This window comes from Aethalodelphis obliquidens, unplaced genomic scaffold, assembly GCF_003676395.1.
Source record: "Aethalodelphis obliquidens isolate GAN/ISIS:26980383/991018 unplaced genomic scaffold, ASM367639v1 scaffold112, whole genome shotgun sequence".
Lineage (NCBI taxonomy): Eukaryota > Metazoa > Chordata > Mammalia > Artiodactyla > Delphinidae > Aethalodelphis > Aethalodelphis obliquidens.
Genome location: NW_020838056.1, coordinates 1123399 through 1139455, shown reverse-complemented (window position 1 = coordinate 1139455; position 16057 = coordinate 1123399). Strand labels below are relative to the sequence as shown.

Sequence of the window (16057 nt, the reverse complement as noted above, 5' to 3'; positions counted from 1 at the left end):
TACAGACCAGTATCACTGATGAATATAGATGCAAAAATCCTCAACAAAATAGTAGCAAACAGAATCCAACAACACATTAAAAGTATCATACCCCATGACCAAGTGGGATTTATCCCAGGGATGCAAGGATTCTTCAATATACACAAATCAATCAATGTGATACACCATATTAACAAATTGAAGAAGTAAAAACATATGATCATCTCAATAGCTGCAGAAAAAGCTTTTGACAAAATTCAACACCCATTTATGATAAAAACTCTCCAGAAAGTGTGCATAGAGGGAACCTACCTCAACATAATAAACCATATATGACAAACCCACAGCAAACATCATTCTCAATGGTGAAAAACTGAAAGCATTTCCTCTAAGATCAGGAACACAACAAGGATGTCCACTCTTACCACTATTATTCAACAGAGTTTTGGAAGTCCTAGCCAGGGCAGTCAGAGAAGCAAAAGAAATAGAAGCAATACAAATTGGAAAAGAAGAAGTAAAACTGTCATTGTTTGCAGATGACATGATACTATACATAGAGAATCGTAAAGATGCCACCAGAAAACTACTAGAGCTAATCAATGAATTTGGTAAAGTTGCAGGATACAAAATTAATGCACAGAAATCTCTTGCATTCCTATACACTAATGATGAAAAATATGAAAGAGAAATTAAGGAAGCACTCCCACTTACCATAGCAACAAAAAGAATAAAATACCTAGGAATAAACCTACCTAGGGAGACAAAAGACCTGTATGCAGAAAACTATAAGACACTGATGAAAGAAATTAAAGATGATACCAACAGATTGAGAGATATACCATGTTCTTGGATTGGAAGAATCAATATTATGAAAATGACTATACTACCCAAAGCAATCTACAGATTCAATGCAATCCCTATCAAATTACCAATGGCGTTTTTTTTCAGAACTAGAAGAAAAAATCTTAAAATTTGTATGGAGACACAAAAGACCCCGAATAGCCAAAGCAATCTTGAGGGGAAAAAGCAGAGCTGGAGGAATCAGACTCCCTGATTCAGACTATCCTACAAAGCTACAGTAATCAAGGCAATATGGTACTGGCACAAAAACAGAAATATAGATCAATGGAACAAAATAGAAAGCCCAGAGATAAACCCATGCACCTATGGTCAGCTAATCTATGAGAAAGGAAGCAAGGATATACAATGGAGAAAAGACAGTCTCTTCAATAAGTGGTGCTGGGAAAACTGGACAGCTACATGTAAAAGAATGAAATTAGAACACTCCCTAACACCGTACATAAAAATAAACTCAAAATGGATTAGAGACCTAAATGTAAGACTGGACACTATAAGACTCTTAGAGGAAAACATAGGAAGAACACTCTTTGATATAAATCACAGCAAGATCTTTTTTGATCTACCTCCTACAGTAATGGAAATAAAAACAAAACTAAACAAATGGGACCTAATGAAACTTAAAAGCTTTTGCACAGCAAGGAAACCATAAACAAAACGAAAAGACAACCCTCAGAATGGGATAAAATATTTGCAAACGAATCAATGGACAAAGGATTAATCTCCAATATATAAAAATAGCTGATGCAGCTCAATTTAAAAAAAAAAAAAACGAATCCAAAAATGGTCAGAAAACCTAAATAGACATTTCTCCAAAGAAGACATACAGATGGCCAAGAAACGCATGAAAAGCTGCTCAACATCACTAATTAGTAGAGAAATGCAAATCAAAACTACAATGAGGTATCACCTCACACCAGTTAGAATGGGCGTCATCAGAAAATCTACAAACAACAAATGCTGGAGAGGGTGTGGAGAAAAGGGAACCCTCTTGCACTGTTGGTGGGAATGTAAATTGATACAGCCACTATGGAGAACAGTATGAAAGTTCCTTAAAAAACTAAAAATGGAATTACCATATCACCCACAATCTCAGTACTGAGCATTTACCCAGAGAAAACCATAATTCAAAAAGACACATGCACCCCAATGTTCATTGCAGCTCTATTTACAATAGCCAGGTCGTGGAAGCAACCTAAATGTCCACTGACAGATGAATGGATAAAGAAATTTTGGTACCTATATGCAATGGAATATTACTCAGCCATAAAAAGGAACGAAGTTGGGTCATTTGTTGCGATGTGACTGGATCTGGAGACTGTCATACAGAGTGAAGTAAGTCAGAAGGAGAAAAACAAATATCATATATTAACGCGTATATGTGGAACCTAGAAAAATGGTACAGATGAACCAGTTTGCAGGGCAGAAATTAAGACACAGACGTAGAGAACAAACGTATGGACACCAAGCGGGGAAAGCGGTGGGGAGGTGGCGGTGGTGGTGTGATGAGTTGGGCTATTGGGATTGACCTGTATACACTGATGTGTATAAAACTGATGACTAATAAGAACCTGCTGTATAAAAAATATAATAAAATTCAAAAATCCAAAAAAAAAAAAGTGGGGAAGAAAAAAACAACAGCCCTCCAGACACCAAGTACAGCAAGGGAGTTCCTTTTCTTTCCCTCCCTGGAATAAGTTCCAGTTCCCCTGGACAGCAGAAAACTTCATCCAGTTCATTTCCAGGGTCAACTCAGGATCTACAATTTACAATTTGGTCCCAGAATGACACCGTGGTATTTTGTGCCTCTCCTGGTTCTACTAAACTGCTGGGCTTTGGGAGCAGGCAGTGAGTGATGATCTGTGGTGACCTGCTGTGGGTTAGTAGGTAGCAGCCACCTCCTTCTCCCCTGCTTTGGGTGCTGTGTGGAGGGTGGGGTGGCTCCCCCATACAGGTGGACAGGATACTGACAGCCTTGCTGAGGCATGTTGCTCATGTAATTCATACTCTGAGTGTGGCCTGTGGGTGATCTGGTCTCCAAAAACTCGCTTAGAACCAAATCAGTCATGCCTACCTTTGACCCTCAACACATAAATTGTGCTCCCTTTTGGTGTGTATCTGCGTGAATTATCTCGTTTACCTGGCAGCTTCTAAGGCAGCATGCTGGGTCTTTCCACGGGGGGATTTGGGACCATGGGAGCCTCCCCACCACACCACGGCTGGCAAACGTGCTGCCTGCCTCCCTCCTCTCCTCTGTACCAGCTCCCTTACACCCTGCTGGCTCCAGCAAGGTACCTGGGTGAGAGTGCCACCTTGGGAAACCTCCAGAAGAGAAGCAAAAGGCCTTCCTCTTCTCTCTCAGCTCTCCCTAAACCTCATGAAGAACGCTCTTCTATTTCTCCTCTTTCTGAGGACGATGGTGATGGTGATGATGGTCATGATGATGATGACGATGTGTGTGTGGGCAGTGAAACACATGGCTTCTCATTCTTGATCTTTAAACTCTGCCCTCCTCCAGTCAGGCAGAAGGAAAACCTGGTTTTTTCCCCCTGACACCCCTTTGGGGTCTGTCCAGTCTCAGTCTCAGAGCTGTGTTCTTGTTTGGAGGTCCTAGCAGGGGAGCGCTGTTGCTCATATACCCTTGATTGGATAAGGGTTCTCTTCCTTCTGGGAAGGTTGTCCTCTTTGACCAAGCACACGGCTTCAGGAGGGAGGCACATGGAGCAGTGAGGGAGGAAGGGGACAGCCACCAGATCACCCCCACATCCTCTTTAGGGTCAGGGGTTCTATTCCCAGCGCTGGAGGCATCTGTGCCTCAATGGGTGATTTTGATTTTAGTTCCCGGTTGGTGGAGAGTTCCAACAAGAAGCAACAGGGCATCAAAAAAGGGCACATTTAATTAATATGTCACGTATCAACCAGCCACAGGTATGTAATTTTTGAGTTAACTGGTTTCAGTTCTCCTCTCATGTTGTCCACTAGCCACCGGCAATCATCTTATGGTGTGACTTTGGACACTTCGCTTCAGATCTCAGAGCCTCAGTTTTCCAAGGCTGGATCATATCTAAGGCCCCTTCCAGCTCTAAACTTTTAAAATGCTTGTGTTTGGGATTCTGTGTACTGAGCCCTGACGTCCATGTGAAGTACAGTGAATCCTCGGCAGACTCCAGTTTCTTTAGGAATGGAGGGGAGGTCTGTTATAGGTTCGGTATCATCCACTGATAATCCAAAACCCCACGTTAGCCTTTGGTTTTGATCTTATGCATTAGAACCGCGAACAAGCTGCAAAACTGACCAATTTGAATTCTACCTGTCCCTTCCCCTTCTATCTTCTCAAAGACATTCTAATTTGATCTGTAATGTGGCCAAAGGGCAGACAGTAGCAGGGAGGAGAAGCCAGAAGCATGAAAAATCTCCAAACTGGATCATCCACCCCCTGGATAATGGGCAGTTGCCTGAACAGAATGCTCAATTAGCACTCATTTTCCCCCCAAGCCAGCCCCTGTCCCCACGCTGCAGTGGTTATAATCTCCATGGCAAAATGCATAAAACTATCGAGCTCCTTAGACAAATTCTACCATTCCTAACTCAGTTCACAGCAGGCTAGATTTTTGAAATTGAGAAACTGGTTAATTGTCATTTGGAAGTAGCAGAATTTAAAATACCTTACCAAGGGACTTCCCTGGCAGTCTAGTGGTTAGGACTTCGTGCTTCCACTGCCGTGGGCCCAGGTTCGATCCCTGGTGCGGGAACTAAGATCCCGCAAGCTGCATGGTGTGGCAACAAACAAATTCTATTCAAAAAAAAAAAAAAAAAAAAAAAACCTTACCAAAATGCCAGTTGGGGGGGGGGGGGGGGCAAGGACTGTGTTTTCTGCAGTGTAGACAAGAAAAAGCAACAGAAACTTGCATGAATTTTCACGTTTGCCTCCATAATTGTCAGTGTCCTTGTGTGAAGATCTCTTAACCTATGAAAGTACCTGACTTGTAGATATTGTTGAAATCCTACATGACCTCCACTGGCTTCTCTCTACACCGTGATCGTTTTTTAGGCGGTGGGGGTACTGATCCTTGCTAACCATAATCTCTGTGCATCTCATTTTGCATCCTTGAGGAAGAAAATCTGATTGGTTCTTGACCACCCAGTGGATAGGCTGTCTTTGGGTCAGATGAATGTATGTTCATTGCCTGCTCTACCCACAGTCCTTGCCTAGGAGAGACTGCCCTATGTACCTTAAGACTCTAACCAAAGGTACCTGGACTGGGAGTGGACATCTGAGCTGGTTGGTGCTTGTAAAACTTTTGGGCTCCGTGGTAAGAGACTAGACCAGTCACGTGGCAAGGTCCTTCCCCACCACAGACCCTGTGGCCTGCATGTGGACTGCATGAGTCTCTGAAGGTCCTTCAGGCTCCAGTGTTGTATGTCTTTCCTAAGCCTAAAGGCTCCTATGGTCTCTCAGACCAAATCCCAGCAGGGATGAGGACTCAGCGAGACAGAGTGCCCGCCTCAGGGTGGACGGGTAGCCAAGAGGTCCTAAGCCAAGATTGAGATGGTGGAGAGGGCCGGGGGTTTACAGGAATGCAGAAGGATCAGGGGCCAGGACTGTGTCAACTGTGACCCTAGGAAGGGAGGGAAAGGCAAAGACTAGGGCTAAAACAGGTGTCACTTAGTGTCCTGGCAGGGTTGGATATCTGAATGCTTCTGGCATATGGAGTTGGGTGGTCCCTGTCTCTATCCTCTGATTTTGCTTGGGGTTGGGGAACTTCCAGGGGAGAACACTCAAATCCTGCCCACAGTTGGAGTTAGGCTCCCACCAGATGCCCTTTACCTGCTGGTGTGCCCAGCTTCTGCCTGCTGTGAGTGTTGGCTGCTAATGGCTCATAATTTGTTTCCTTCTCCAGAGGATTGCCCTGAGGTTACACATTTCACCTCGAGAGGCAGCCCATGACTGACTGATATGGGGGTACAAAAGGCCAGCTGCTGGCTTTAAAGTGGGACCGAAGTTATGCTGCACTTCATCCTCCAGAACAACCCCGGGGATCAGGCTGAGGCTTGTCTCCAGTGGGGACGACGCCCAAGTTTAGCTTCTTCCTTGCCCCATCCTGCTCCCTCCATTCCCCTTCTCCCAAGACTTTCCTTCAATAAATTGTGTGCCTTTGAATTTCTGTTTCAGGGTCCGCTTCTAGGGATACCTGCCTAAGTGACATTTTGCTGATTAATACTTGCATCTTAGAAATTCTGTGGGTCCTACCTTTTTATATCTGTTTCTTTCATGACTTTGGGATCTTTCATTCCAACAAGGGGGATCCAATATGGTGAATTTATTAAGACTCTTTAGGAATAATGGAACCACTGCTCTACAGGGTAAATTCATATAGAGCAGAAAGGTTTTCTCGTGTTAAGGAAGATTTTAATTTATTATCCACTGATAAAAATTTGTACTTTAACAATTGAGTTAGAAAAAACCTCAATTGTTCCTTTATTTTTTTCCTTTTAGCCCATCTCCTTTTCCTCTTCCTCCTTCTCTTTTTCCTCTTTCTCTCCTTCATGTTCACTATTACTTTTTTGCTCTGATACTCATCTCAAAAATTTCAGCTCCTTGAGTCATTACAGTATGTATCTCTTCTCAGAGGAGCTCTGTATTCACTTCTTGTCCTTCAAACAACGATCTCAATTTCATCCGTCTTAAGAAAGAAGCCCCTCCTCTTCCTGCTTCACTCCACCATGCTGCTGAAAAGGCACTTGCAATAATACTTCATCAAACACTTTCTAGACTGGTGGCAAATTTTTCTTTGTGAAATACTGGAGCAAGTCTTGGAGTATCTCCCAGAACAGTAAGAGCTTATAAGATATCCAGTGAAATTATAATAGCTGGAGGCTGAGAAAAATAATAACTTATTTGGTGATTACATCATGTTTCTATTTTTTCCCCTATAGATTACTAGAGCTACAACTTTTCCATTTTTTTCCAGCACACTTAATTTGAGCTATCAAAGCTCCTTATAGTCACCTTCTTATTCTTTCTTTCTTTCTGTCTTTGTAAGAAAAATATAAGAAAAGGGGAATTAAATTGAATCTTTTTATCTCACCTTATGATCAAGAATCTGTCCTACAAATTGAACATGAAATAAGATCCAAAGGTTGCTTAAAGGTAGTAGGACTAGCAGGATTCCTAGAGTCCAATTTTATCCTTTGATATAAATCTCAGGAGATTTTATTTTATTTTATTTTATTTATTTATTTTTTTGCGGTACGCGTGCCTCTCACTGTTGTGGCCTCTCCCGTTGCGGAGCACAGGCTCCGGACGTGCAGGCTCAGCGGCCATGGCTCACGGGCCTAGCCGCTCTGCGGCATGTGGGATCTTCCCGGACCGGGGCACAAACCCGTGTCCCCTGCATCGGCAGGCGGACTCTCAACTACTGCACCACCAGGGAAGCCCTCAGGAGATTTTTTTAAAAGACAAAGCAAACTTGGAGAGCCAAATTCATCAGAGTCAATCATAAAAGATATGTAAGAAAATCTGGATAATGCAGAGGAGGGCCAGAACTCTTATTGTGTATCCAACAGTTTGATAAAGTCATAGAGAGTGGATTGGCCCAAGTTGTCATCACTGGATTTAAGTTCTTGAATAACCAGCCCCATCCTTCCTTTCCAGGCTTATATCCCATTAATTTCTCTTGCTCTCACCTTTCCTCACATTCTTCCTTTTTCTCTCTCAGTGTATATGCACACATTTACACACACACACACGTATACAATTCAGAGAACAGTCCTGCAGGATGTCCCTGGTAGTCCAGTAGTTAAGACTCCACACTTATACTGCAAGGGGTGTGGGTTTGATCCCTGGTCCGGGAACTAAGATCCCACATGCTGTGCAGCAAAAAAAAAAAAAAAAAAAAAAAACAAAAGAGAGAGAACAGTCCTGAAAATTAGGACCATATGTGCATCATGAGTATTAAGATTCTGAGTCTGTCATTAACCTTGTTTATTTCAGGGATCAGTTGAAGTTCACCAAAAGCCCCAAGATATTTTCCTAGTTGATGGTGAGGGCTAGAGGTGCCAGTTAAAATGTTAAAATACAGGATGCCCAGTTAAATTTTAATTTTTCAGATAAACAATGAATATTGGCACCTGCTTATACTAAAAAAATTTTGTTATTTATCTGAAATTCAACTTCACCTGGGCATCCTGTATTTTTATTTTGTTAAATCTTTCAACCCTAATGGAGGTGGTAGATCAGTCAGGGTCTTGTCACAAAAGAGATCACACGTTTAAATTGGGTAATTTGAAGAGAGTTTCAAAAAGAGATTATTTACAGAGGTGTGGACAGTTTCAGCAGAACACATAAACTGATAGGAGTTTGAAACAGCAGGGTTCAATGAGTGCTTCTAAAGGATTGAGGAGAGGGAGAGGTTTCAGAACCCCGAGACAGAGAGGCCCCCTGGGGAGGGATGCAGATGGGAGAAATGACCTTTGGGGGAGTGGCTGAATCCAACTGGAGGCCTGGAGGTAAGAGAGCCTGTTGATGTGGCTCACAAAATCAGCTTCCTGGGTTGGTATGGACAGGCAGATTGGATAGAAAGGGTCAAGTGGAAAATATCCAGCACAGGGCATCTTGGTGACTCTGAGCATCCAGGTGATGTGGGCCTAGTGTAAAATAGGCTCCAGCACTCTGGGGTGGAAACACTTCACTGTCAAATGCCTACTTCGGAGGCTCCCGCTGCCCTGGGAGAGCCTCAGTGTGTGAGCTTAGGCAGATCAGCTATCAGCCCTAGTGAGAGACAAACACCCCCTCTGTGGGTCAGGTTTTTTTTTGGCGGGGTGTGGGGGGGGCAGGTTTACCTTTCATTTCTTCTTCACAGCTGTGGGCTGAGAGAAAGTTCAAGAAGCCCTCCTGGCCTGTGTATTAGTTAGGGTTCTCCGGAGAAACAGAACCAACAGGATCTATATCTGTATCTGTATCTGTATCTACATATGATTGTTATATTTATATATATAACAATGTTCAGTGGCGTTCTGATTTTTGCACGTGCGTGCACGCATGTGTGTGTGTACAGAATTTCTTCTTGCTCAGGGGAGGTCAGTCTTTTGTTCTATTCAGACCTTCAACTGATTGGACGAGGCCCACCACATTATGGAGGGGAATCTGCTTTACTCAGTCAACCAATAAAAATGTTTATCTCATCCAAAAACACCCTCATAGAAACTTGCAGAATAACATTTGACCAACTGTCTGGGCACCATGGCCCAGCCAAGTTGACACATAAGACCATCACAGACTGTTTTTAGTGTAGTTATTGGCCAGAGACACAAAGACATTGTCACCCTTCTGTGGTCCAACTCAGCTACCAAGCCTGGACTCTTCCTGTGTAGTTCTGGGGCCAAAGCAAGAGCAACCTTGCATTTCCCTCACCCTAGCCTCTTTCTTGTCTCTTTCCTAGGAACCTGCCAAAGGTGCGGGCTGGTGGCCAAAGATTGAGGGATTTAGAATCTTTGTCCTCTGACCCTCAATCTTTAGTAGCTTGGAGGCATTTGGAAAAAGAATCTACCACAATCAAGAAGCCATTTACCTGAAATGATCGTTATGAGTTACTTGATCACGGAAGATATTAGAAGCCAGTGTCATAGTGTGCTGGTGTATGATTTTTTGGTACATGTTGGCATTATTGGGATTAATAACTAGCCATCAAGCCTAGGAGTTTTTCAGACTTTCATGTAGATAATTCCTGGAGGACCACTTGTATAATAGCTAAACTAGTATGATGAATGTCTTTTGGAGAAACCATGCTGCTTCGCAGGCAGATATGAACTGGTCGCGATACTAAAGGGTGATTCAAATTCCTTTGTATTAGAAGTCATATTCAGTTTACATTATGAACCAATTTCAGGTTTCACACAATTAACTGATCACCATGACAATGTTCAGTGGTATTCCGATTTTCCTAATAGGTATTTCTCCTTGTATATTGCTATGTCAAAGGATTTCAGCATTGCATACGTGGGAGTGAACATAAAAATTATGGTCTCATCCTTAGATAAAAGTTAGTGATCAGGGCTACGTGTAATGGTCCAGTTGTCCCAGGAGTTACAGACTTTTAAATTACTGACATGAAAGCAGATGTTTACATTGTGTTCCTAGGGAGCTACACTGTGATTCTCATGTCTTGTGGCAAGAACTTCCTCCAGTCTTTCCATGGCTAATCATTTGTTTACCTCATGATTAGGTAGGGTCAGTTAATATCATTTCCAAGAGGTGGTACCACCCCTGAGTCCTAGATGGCAGGGTGTCCGTAAAGTATTGGAAAATCCCAAGGTCAACAGAATTCCAAATGAAGAACTCGAAGTGTAGTTGCTTGAGTTTAATTGTGTTTTTGCTGTAATGTCATTAATAATCAGCTGTTAATAAGCTTAGCAAAGTCACATTTTTACAAAAGTTTTAATTCCCCAACAAGATCAACAAGACATTTATTGACTTTCAGTGGAGATAATGCTTTAAGTATCTTGGTTAAATTGTATTTTCAGTCTCCATAGAGTCTTACCTCACCCAGAGGTCTGAGTGCTGGAATAATGCACGTGTTAACTAGTTCAAGGACATCTTTTTTGATTAATTGTTCAATCAATCTCTTATGCAAAGCAAGAACTCCATTTATAGATTTCAAAGGAATTGGTAAAATCGTTATCGAAGGCTCTAATTAGAAGATTTACATGTTAGGTATGTGTTTTAGAAAGGTCTTTCTGACTGTTGTGTGGAAAAAGGTTTAGGGGGATAAAGATTAGCAGCAGGAAGACCAGTTGGGGGTCTGCTGCAATCCTCCAGAGAATGGAAGGGTCTAAACTGGGCTGGTGATGGTAGGATTGGTGAGGAGCCAGGAGTCTATCCTCACATGGTGGTACCTATGAGCCCAGTCTCACAGATCTCCAGTGACAGGGAACATAATTGATCAAGCGCCCTGCTGTCGTGCTCTGCAATCCAACATCATGCTTGTTTTGAAGCCATGTTTCCCATGGACTGCTCTCCGCCAATCATTGAGGGTGGCAGTAATACAAATGCAGGAATATTCCCAGGAGACCGTGGACTCCTCTCATGGCTGGTTTTGGCTCCAGAACTCCCCAATGGCTTTGTGAAAACTTCCTTACACTACACAGCAGTATAGGACACCTCCACCAAACCTTCCTTCCCTCTCTCTCACTTGGGGTCACACTGCATCATGATTTGATGACTCTTCCCGCCTTCCTGGCTTCCTCCATGTTTTCTCTCATAGGCATTTCCCTTAATCAAAATCCTTGCATGTTTACACACACTTGGCATCTGCTTCTTGGAGAACCCAGATTAACACAGGAGACAATTTCAAAATTAAAAATATTTTAACTATTTAAAAAATAGACTTGACAGAGGAACGAGGGAGAAGGATGAGTTTACGATGCCTCCTGGTCTTCTGACTAGCAAGAGAATGGATGGTGGAAGTATCAATATTTGCAGAGCTAGAGAACCCAAGATGAGGAGTGGGTTTAGAGTTGAGATTTGCTTTATTTAAAAAAAAATTTTATGGGAGTATAGTTGATTTACAAGGTTGTGTTAGTTTCAGGTGTATAGCAAAGTGATTCAGTTATACATATACATATATTCATTCTTTTTCAGCTTCCTTTCTCATATAGGTTATCACAGAATATTGAGTAGAGTTCCCTGTGCTCTACAGTAGGTCCTTGTTGGTTATCTGTCTTACATACAGTAGTGTGCATATATTAATCCCAAGCTCCTGATTTATCCACCCCACCATGTTCCCCCTTTGGTAACCATAAGTTTGTTTTTGATATAAGTCTGTTTTTGTTTTGCAAATAAGTTCATTTGTATCATTTTTTTAAAATGAGATTCCACATATCAGTGGTATCATAGATATTTTTCTTTCTCTTTCTGACTTACTTCACTTAGTATGATCATCTCTAGGTCCGTTCATGTTGGTGCAAATGGCATTTTTTCGTTCTTTTTTGTGGCTGAGTCATATTCCATTGTATACATGACCACTTCTTATTTATCCACTCTTCTGTCAATGGACATTTAAGTTGCTTCCTAAATGTCTTGGCTATTGTGAATAGTGCTGCAGTGAACATTGGGGTGCCTGTATCTTTTCGAATTATGGTTTTCTCCAGATATATGGAGGTTTGCTTTAAATCCCTATCGTCTCTGTGCTGACTGGGGAGTCTGATGCCCAAATGACAGCTCTTTTCCTCCACTTATGTCTAAAGTTTATCGAATGTTGCTGTTCCTGGCTTCTTCTTTTCCTGATATTTGAGGTTTGTAATGGTGCAGGAACCTCAGCTGCTGTCTTTTATTGATTAATTTCATTCTGCCCTTCAGCTATGAGAATCTGCACACTCTTCCGACAACACAGTACTTCAGATCTGCATGCTATTGCTCCTGCTCTGTCCTCAGCCTGGAAAGATCACCCAGAATTCCTCACCTTCTGAAACATTTCTCTTCCTCTGGGAAGCAGCTGTGTGAGAGAACAGGGGAACCTGGGGTTTTAAGTCATGAGTCGTGTGCTTAAGCTCTATCTAGCTCTGCTGTTAAGAGAGGCAGCTGTGGTGGACAGGACAACATGGGTCAAATCCATGCTCTCCTACCTGCAAGCTATGTGACCTTGGGCAAGTCTTTTCACCTCACCGTGCCTCAGTTTCTTCTTCTGTATAATGGTGATGGCAAGAATTTCCATCTCGTAGGGTTATTGTGAGGTTTGAAAAGTCAGTCTTGACAATGACTGGCACATAGTCTGGGTTCACTATCTGAGTGATTGTTAAGACTGGATTGTTTTAATCTGCCTGGGCCCTTAACTGCAAAGTGAGGGTGTTGGACTAGAGGACCCTCTCAGATTCTAAGGCCTAATTCACCTGCAAGGATTCTTCCCTGACACATTCTCCACTCCCACCCTGAGAGTCCATGGCTTCTTCCTAGGTATCCCACAGTATGCTGGGGCATCTCTATTTGTTTCTTGTGCTTGTTTTGCTGTGTGTTTTACTTGGTTGTGTACAAATACTCCACTGGATTGGAAGCTATTGGAGGGTAGGGAATATGCCACATTCTTCCTTCAAACCCAAACAGTGAACAGCACGGTGCTTGGCAGGAACACAAAAATGTTTGTAATTAGTTACATTAATTAAAATTGGCTTCCGGAGAAGGATGGTGATAAAACTGGGAATTATTATAATAATAGATATATGGATTGAATTCTCACTTGTACCAGTCACCATGGTTAAGTACTAACTCTCCTATCAGCCCTAAAGACAGGCATTATTATTCCCATTTTGCAGTTGAGGAAAGAGGCTCACAGAGGTTTAGTAGCCCAGTAGTGAGTGGCAGAACTGGGGTGGAAACCCAGTTTGGTTGGCTTCCAAAGCTACTACATTGCCAGAGTCCTTGAAGCTCATCATTCCTCAGACTCCCACAGGCTAATGTGTGTTTCAGTCCACTTCCACCTTTAGCAGCCCAAAAGCCACCATGTTGTCCCCTGCCTGCCAGTTGTACCTCTCCCCATCCATCCCCTGCAGTTGTGGTTGTCATTCCAGGCTGGCCTTCCCCAGCCGCATCCCATGCACTAGACCTCTCCATCCCCATCAGCTCATTCTGCTGCCCCAGGACCTTACCAACTGGATGCATTAGTGCCTCTGAAGTTGTCAGATACTCCAAAGGTTGTTTCTCCAGGACAGTGTTCTCGCTCGGGCTGTTGATGCCTTAAACCCAGCATGGGAAAACTTTTAAGTCCAAGGCAGGTTAGGCTGGAGGGGAGATATATGGGAAACAGCAGGGACTTTTGGTCCCCCCCCCCCCCCCCACCGCCTGCAGCAGATCTCAGACACTGTTACTTAGACAGGAGGATCCATTTCTTATTAGGGAGAGAACTGGAGGTGAGGCATGAAACTGTTTGTGTTAAACTTACTCCTGGGGGGAATCTGTTAATAGAATCATAAATCTGCGAAGTCCTCAGAGCTTCTCATTTCAGTGATCAGACAACTGAAGCCCAGTGAGATTAGTCACAATGACACATCCAAAGTGGCCGAGCCAGGGAGTCACATCGTCATTAGAGCTGGGCTCCCTGCTTCCCCGTCTTTCTCCTCACACCCACTTCCTTGTCACGTTTGCTAAGCGGGAGGCTAAATCACAGCCGTGGTTCTGAGAGGTCAGTTTCCAGGGTAGACAGGTGCTGAGTTTACCCAACTGCATGGTGAATCACTCTGGATGGAAGGTCACCTTAAGCTTATTCTCCTGTGGTCAGCTCCATGGGGCACAGCCTTTGTCAACAGCTGTGGGGAAGCCTGAACAATCCTGTCTCAAGATAAAACCCCTCTTATTAGTTTTAACTGTTTTAACCTACCTTTGAGGATCTCTCCATGCTGCAGCCATGACAACCCTTTGGGCTGGCCCGGGAGATGCAGAAGCCCTTTACCAGGACCATTTTACCCCAAGTTTGGGGAAAATGGACTTATTGGAGAAAATTAATCTCCAGGAAAGGGGCCATTTTTAAGAAAATTATAAATGACCAAAATTGACTCAAAAAGTAGAAAATCTAGGGCTTCCCTGGTGGCGCAGTGGTTGAGAGTTCGCCTGCTGATGCAGGGGACATGGGTTCGTGCCCCAGTCTGGAAAGATCCCACATGCCGCGGAGCAGCTGGGCCCATGAGCCATGGCTGCTGAGCCTGCGCGTCCAGAGCCTGTGCTCTGCAATGGGAGAGGCCACAGCAGTGAGAGGCCCGCGTACTGCAAAAAAAAAAAAAAAGTAGAAAATCTATACAAACTAATAATTATGGAAAACTCTAAAAATTATCCAAGAATTACTGAAAGAAGACCACCAGTTCCTAGCAGGAGCATGATTGAATAATTTTTTTAACTTTTAAGAAATGCACAATTCTTTTGTTATATAAATTATTGCAGAACTTAAAAATGTGAAAAGTTCCTCTGATTCATTTCACAAGACAAGCATAACACTGATTGCCATTCAAAAAGGAAAATTATAGACCAGTCTCATTTATGAGCGTAGATGTAAAATTCTTAATAAAAGGTTACAGCAACTGAAAAGTATAATGAAGAGAATATGTCAGGGGATCTAGGAATGCAAGGATGCTTTGAAATTATATAAACAATAAATAGAATTCATCACCGGACCACAGAGCATTAACGGAATTTATATCTATTTCTGATGTTTGAATAAGAGGAAAATGATATTTACTACTGGGCTATTCCCAGTTTTTGTTCCCAAACTTTTTTTCTCCTCCCTTTTCTACCCTGTTCTGTGTCGTTCTGAGGCTGACTTCCGCAGACTGTATCTACTGGGTCCTCTGTGTTTGGTTGTTGGATGTGGGCAGAAACCTGGAAGAGAACGAGGGGTTGGATAATTATTCTTTGCATTCCACTCCACCCCCTGGAGTCTCAGCAGTGGTGGTGTTCCTCTGTGGCTGCAGTAATATTTTTCCCTGCCCTTGTCTCTTCAGGCCTAGGGGTGGTAATGGATTCTCATTGTTGCTAGGTCCTGAGCACTTCACTATCTTTTTTCAGTTCCCTCAACCCAGCCTATGCGTCTATACTTAGTATCCTCATTCAATTCTGTTTAGTTAAATTCTTTTCAGTGTGCCCTCTGCTTCCTGCCAGGGTCTTGACTAATTTAGCATGATGAATAATATTTTTTATAAACCAATAAGCAATATCATATTTATTAGTGTAATTACATTTATTTGATAATGCAATAACAAGGAGGGAAACCCTTAATTTTCCTCTTAGACCACTTTTGGGTCAGTGAGAAAATTGAAGTTGAAATTGCAGATGTTAGAAATTAGCAATAATAAAATATAGAGTTTCAAAATTAATGGAAAATGGCCAAAGCTGGTTTCACAGGGAAATAAAGCCATAAATATATGTATTAGAAACTACAAGTTGGAGGAAAAATTTTTAAAACTGCATTCAGGAGGTTAGGAAAAACCATCAGGGGTAATAAATTGAGAGCAAGAATTAATAAATTACAAAGCAGAAAAAGAAGAATCAATAAATTAAAAATCTGATTGCCATTTCTTTGACAAAACCACTTATATTAGAAATAAATAAAAAATTAGAAAGGAGAATTAACAAGAGGTACAGAAGATATTAAAAGAAGTTTCAAGGAATGATTGGCAAACCTAGGTGCAAATTAGATTGAAACGTGGATGAAGTGATTAATTGTTTAGAAAATATAGAAAT

The 16057-nt window shown here is 42.4% G+C and overlaps 1 long non-coding RNA gene across 1 annotated transcript in view; it reads left to right on the top strand.

The window, feature by feature from the left end:
• Positions 1–7107, top strand: part of LOC113615103 (uncharacterized) — a 120640-nt gene extending 113533 nt beyond the window's left edge. Inside the window, exon 3 of the long non-coding RNA XR_003430909.1 lies at positions 5739–7107. This is a non-coding gene — a long non-coding RNA (uncharacterized LOC113615103). The remainder of the gene's footprint in view (positions 1–5738) is intronic.
• The last annotated feature ends 8950 nt before the right edge of the window (positions 7108–16057 follow it).